We start from the raw sequence: 6,317 nt of genomic DNA, 5'->3' as shown, positions 1-6,317 counted from the left end.
TGCTATGAAATCTTCAAAATAAGTGAAAAACACAAAATAAAAAAATATCAACTGGGCAAATATGGGTGACAGCAAGGATTACATATTTCAAAAGTTCCTTTTTGTTTTTTAACCCACTCCAGTATTTCAAATTGTCCAATTCTTGTTTTAACCAAAAGGACATTTTCTCCCAGTATCTGCATGAAAATTTCATCTCTATTTATTAATTTCTTCCTGTTTCCTGCAGCGGTGCAGACATACTAACAGGCAAGTACACTCTTTCTCCTACAGACATCATTCTCTGAGCATTGACTACCACAGGGGATTTCACACTTTTGTGACTATGAAGCACACACAAGTGCAAGTTCAAAGTTAAGTATTTCTCAGATTTACCTACACCTTAAAAGCTTTTTGGCTCTGGAGTTTGGCTAAGAAACTAAGCAGAAAATAGCTTTTATCCTATAATGCTATGCTTCTTTGAATAGTAAATATAGTGCAATATCTTAGCAATATGAACAACTCAGATACATACATACTGTTCAGTTATAACATAAGAATTAGTTAATTGCACATCTCTCTCTCATCATCTTAGTTTTATTGTATACCTTCTCCTCACTGTCACTTTTTATTAGAACTTAAGAGAATTTAATAGCCATGCAAACATCCACAAGTAACTAGCTTTGCTCTGTCACTCACACTGTGACAACTGCAGAACCAGGCCTTAGAGTTGCACTGTTCCCAGAGGAAGTGCACTATCTGTCTGTCACACAGGCTGGGGCTCTTCAGGAATGAGAACAAACCAGCAGCAGACTTGGTCCAAAGGTCATGGAAGTCAGTAGCAAAATCTGCAGAATCTGAATTAAATCCACAGAGCAAAGCTGTGCAATGGCTCTAATATGGCAGCACAGTCACACAAAATCTTATTTCTAGCTTTAATTGAGACTAAACCCACGTTGCACAGATGAGTTCTTTGTTGATTCCATTGCAGTTTCAAATATCTGGGTATTATTACCAGTTACTGAGACATAAGGGAGCTTGATTCATAAAGCACAGATTTTACAAGTGTCTTCAAAATGAGTTTTGTTTTTAATGGGTGGAGAAGCTCGTTCATGTGAACCAGCTGTATAATTAACATTCCCTGCAACTATTTTCAAAATCTCTCAGCATCATTGTTCAATGCCCCCTCCCACACACTTATAAGCCTTGACCTCTTTACTGACCCACTGTAATTAGCATGGGCTGAGTGTTTCCGAGGGATATGTGGCCCCAACAAACACCTTTATTACTACTTATAATAGCTCATTAGTTGAAGAAAGCTTGAAAACAGCATCATAACCACACCTGAAGTAGAGTCACTGCTTGCCTGGAAACTCAGTTAACATTAAAAGGTCAGGTGCAACTTTAAAGCATCAGTCAGGTCAGGACATCGTTATAAATAAAAAATATGATTGAAAGAAGTCAAGTGGAGAATGCAAGAGGGATGAGACTGTGTGAGGTCTAGATTGTGCAGAGACGTGACACAAAAAATGAAGACAGGGAAATCCTTTTGATTTTAGGAAATGGGTATGTGGACTATCAGCATTGACGTGCAGAAGCCTCTCTTCCCCTTCTGACAGGAACAGCAGGGTAATGAGGAAAGGTTGGACACCTTCAATAAAACCAGATGGGAAACTCCTTGAGAAAAATGAGCTTATGTACCTGCCTTAAGACTACTTTTAGACTTGTGTGAAGACATTCGTGCTTTGCTTCCTTGATGAAACCAATACAGCTTAAAAGTACTAAGAAGGAAACCAAGGAAAGAACATTTGTCAGCTACCAGCCAATTCACCTTGTCTGCTTCCACGAGATGGAAGGAACACTGGCTGAAGGAGTGTTAGTAGATCATAAATTGTATTGGTATGCTAGAGCAGGATACCTGTTTCTGGAAGACATGGGGCATTCAGATACCAACACAATGGAATGATCCCAGCCAAAGGATGAAACCACTCTTGAACTTATTTCAGACACTGTGGTTTGAACTGACAGCCAGTGGTCCAGACAAGACAGCAGTATGTCACAGAAGGGTTGACTGAAGGAACACCTCAGTTCCTCACTTACAGCTAATATTTCCTCACTTTCTTCCTGTTCATATGCATTGGAAAAAGGGGGAATTTGGACTTCATAGACTGCACAAATACTCCTACAAAATGGAATGCAGGTAAACAAGGATCCAACATGCCATAGCTAGTTCATTGCCATCTTCTCTTTATAATGGATGTCATTAATATGCAGTATAGACTGATTGGTATAGGGAAAAATGTTAGATTATGACTCAGAAAACTAGTGATCTGAAGTGTCTGCCTGAAATATGATTGCTGATTTAAAGTAATTTTCACAGAGAAGCATATGTTTCCACCATTAATTCCCTCTTGACTTTGAAGCTGGTACTGTGTGAGGTGTCTGAAGAAGATTTGTGAAAAAAGAGGAGGAAGAGGAGAAAAGTCTAGACAAATGAAAAATATAGTAAGAATTTATGAAAGGTTCTCTGAGCCAAAACAGTCAAGACAAAAAGCAATCTCTTTGGACAAGCAAGTGGTGTTGAAAAAGAGAGCAATAATAACTCTACAAAAAAAAATCATAAATCATTCCCTGTCAAATACCAGCTGGTAGAGGTATTCTACTTATTGCTTTTAGACATGCTGTCTTCAAGAAGGGCATTGCTTGCTGCACAAGTCTGTAGACAAAAGAGAAGATGAGAGGCTAGAAGAGACAGCACCCAAATGTGGTGTACTTGACATTTGAAATGAGCCCTGAATGGAATCCAAGTATTGTGGTGTATGGCTTTTACAGAGTAATCCATTAAATTAAATGTAAATGCAAAGGAATTCTGAATCTTCCCATCTCTCCTCTTTATAATTCACCTACTTTATGTAAATGCTGCCACTCCATGGCACTCTGGACCAATATGACAGATTATTCAGCAGTGTTAAGGGACCAGTCAAACTTGAGATGATGACTGGCTTGCAGGTAACGAAGCAGTTAATAAAAAAATCAGATAAAAGGGGCTCAATGAGTAGTCAGCTGCCACTCTTACAAACCATGAGGCTGTCAGTTTGGATTGATGAGACTGCAAACACAGTAAAAATAATGGATTTGGCATGGAAATGTAGCTTCTATCCTGTCTACACAGACTAATTAAACAGATTTGTTATATATCAAAATGTTTAGTATAAGCAACTTGAGTATACTGAATATATGAGCTTTGGTAAAATGAACAGCAACATGAAAATATTTTAGTTCTCTGAACAAAATGAAAAATACAGGAAATCAGATCCACCTAAACAAACAAACAAAAACATCTCCTCTGATAAATTAAAATTAAAGATCATTAACATTGTAAGATGAGTTTTGTACTACCCATTTCAATATTAGGAAATTTGAAAGGAATTTTAAAAAAATCTATGATTAAATTACAAAATTGAATTCAGGAAAATTTAGAAAACTGCATTAAATTAAATTAAGTGACCATTTCGTTTAGGGAATGTTTACAAAGAACATTCTGATTTTCCCAAGAACAGTCTGATTTTTCACTCTGCTTAGACTCTGTTTAGAGAGTCTATATTGAACTCAATGCTGTTAAATTTCAGGTATTTTAAACCTTTTTTTCACTATGTTTGTAAAAAACATTCCACTTGAATACCCTGAGAAGTAGACAAGTATCTTTTGCATTTACCTCTCCTGTGCTGAGGTCAGATTCCATTATTAAACATTCCAAATGGTACTGAAGGTATTACAAGAAGTCGAAGAACACAGATGACCCCAACTGGAACATATTTCTGATTGAGCTGTGCCATGGCTATGGGGCCAACTGGGTCCCCCTTTTCATCTGTATTCCAAAATTCAGCCCACTGAAATTTCTCCTCTTGGACATCAGTAGCAATTACCAACTTAGCAACAGACCAGGTCCTAAAATTCGCAGTTAAGAGTTATCACAACTCACAAACATATTTTACCGCTTACTTTCTTACTGTTTGCAAAGGACCTTGACTGTGGCAGAGGAGGAGTTACCTAATAGATGTGGGGTTTTGTCATCTGAGCTTTTATATCCCAGCAGCAGGATGGGCCATACAGGTCTGACTTTGCTGCTGGAGTGAGTCCTCCTGTGCTACTGCTTGTTTGCATTCATTCTCTGTGAGCCATTACTGATACAAATGCAGTCCCCAAGAGAACTGTAGAACTGCAGTTATGGAGGGGCTCTACAGCTGGCCTACAAGTAAAGCTGAGTTAATAGAAGAAATAACAACTGATGATTTTCAAGTGTATCCATAGCAAAGACAAACACAAGGCCATCAGCATAGAAACAGATTAGAAAAGATACATGAATATTTTTGTAAGCTAAGCTGCGTGCATAAGTAGATGCGTATACGTGCCTGATAACATTTCTGTAAAACTTTTGCCAATTATATTAACATTAATTGCTTTACACCAATAAATAGAATAAGTTATTGTGATGCAGTTAATGACTTAAGATCATGCTTTGTTAAAAGTATATAAGCTAGAAAACACGCAGAATAAAAACTTTTTTCTTCTTGAACCCTGATCACGTGTGTGTGTATGTCACATCTGACCTAATGATAACATGCAGCAAGGTTTAATTTGTCCCCAAATACCTCTTCCTATTGCAACTAGCTGGATGAAGACAAATTAATTTTTGAAGCACTGTAAACTGAATTGCTTTAGACTGATCTGGATGTTTTCACTTTGTGAACACTCTCTGTATGGGGAAGTGTGATGAGACTGACCAAATAACAGCAGCCAAAGTCTTGTTTATACCAGCACAAAACTAGATCATGCTCAACACCTGTTAAGGGACACAGAAACTCAAATTTCCCTTTGGGAGCAAACTGATACCATTCCACACATCACTGCATCTGGCCTAACTTTGTAGTATCAGTTCTCTAATTGACTCGGAGATATTCCCAGTAAGTCTAATACCCACATAAAGACCCAAATCGTATTGAGCAGGTGCAGTCACTTCATGGGGAACAAATGGAATGGAAGGGATAAAGTCCCCTTATATTCAGAAACAGGCAAACAAGTGGCATTTTTCTTTAAAAATGTTGAATGAAATTTCTCTTTTCAAAAGTGATTGACACTACACAGTGTTTTATCAGTACTTGAAAAAGATTCATTTGGTGAGACGTGTTCTCATATCTGTGGTCAAATGTAGAACATGCAAAGGAGCACAAATAACTGAAGATACAATGAAATGTTTGATTTCTTGTGTGCACCCAAGCATGCCACCATCCTCCTCACAACTCACTGCAGACAGTCCTCACTGCATGGTTTGTATCCCAACAGGAGGCTACCAGACTTCAATTGTTCTATTTACCACTTCAATTAGCCTTTAACACTTTATTTTTGAAAAAGAGCAGTTACTGAAGCTGTGGAGAGGGTTGAAGAAAGAGCTTGCTGTTCTGCACAGCCTCGCTTTTCCCTACACACCTGATTCTTACTACCTGGGAAGGGCAAGAGAGGATGGACTGCCCGGGGCAGCAGGGCTCACAGCACACAGGCGGGAGAAAAGCCCTTACAGCCACGGCGCCGCGGCCGGGGGCTGGGCTCACACGGGCTCCTTGTGCCCCCTAGTGACTGCCACGGCTCCCGTCCCTCGCCCGCCCCTTTCCTGCCCCTTCCCCACACACTCGTGACAAACCACGCACATGAAACAGGAATCAGAAAACTGAAACACCAACAGAAACCTCCCCAAGAGCTCTGCGCCTACATGGGTCTTGCAGTTCTAGAGACACGTGTGTCATGTAGCGTTCTTTCACTGCTCAGTGAGAATAACTCACTGGCCTCAACTGAGGGCAAAAGGAGCAAGGAACAACAAAGGCAGCTGGTGCCACTTGGTGGCACAGGTATGGCTTACCGCCAGGAAACCGCCTGTCTCCAGCAAATCCAGGGGATCCACCACAGCAGATGAATCCTCGAAGACACTCAGGCTCGTTCTCTTCCTCCTCACCCCATCACGATCCGTGCTGAAAAGGTTTTAAAGGGCTTAATATGGAGGGCAGAAGAGCAGGGCATGATGAGACAAAGTCCACTTTTCATGGACAGGACTCAAGCGTAAATAGCATTGCCACGTAAGAAAATCTCTGCTCCAAGAGCTTGTAATTCTAAGACACGAAGCCGAAGTGTGGTTACACGCTCCTACTGTTTCTATTTGATTGGGAGTGTGTGAGAGAAGGGACTGCTGCCAGCTGAGACTAAACAAAAGCTGGCATCAGAAAGAGGGCACTGAAAATGCCCTGCCGTTGATTTACACAGCTTTGTCAGGAGGCAAGTGGTGGATTCCT

The sequence above is a fragment of the Pyrgilauda ruficollis genome, unplaced genomic scaffold (genome assembly GCF_017590135.1).
Source record: "Pyrgilauda ruficollis isolate IOZ18807 unplaced genomic scaffold, ASM1759013v1 scaffold10, whole genome shotgun sequence".
NCBI lineage: Eukaryota > Metazoa > Chordata > Aves > Passeriformes > Passeridae > Pyrgilauda > Pyrgilauda ruficollis.
This window is presented reverse-complemented; position numbering follows the sequence as displayed.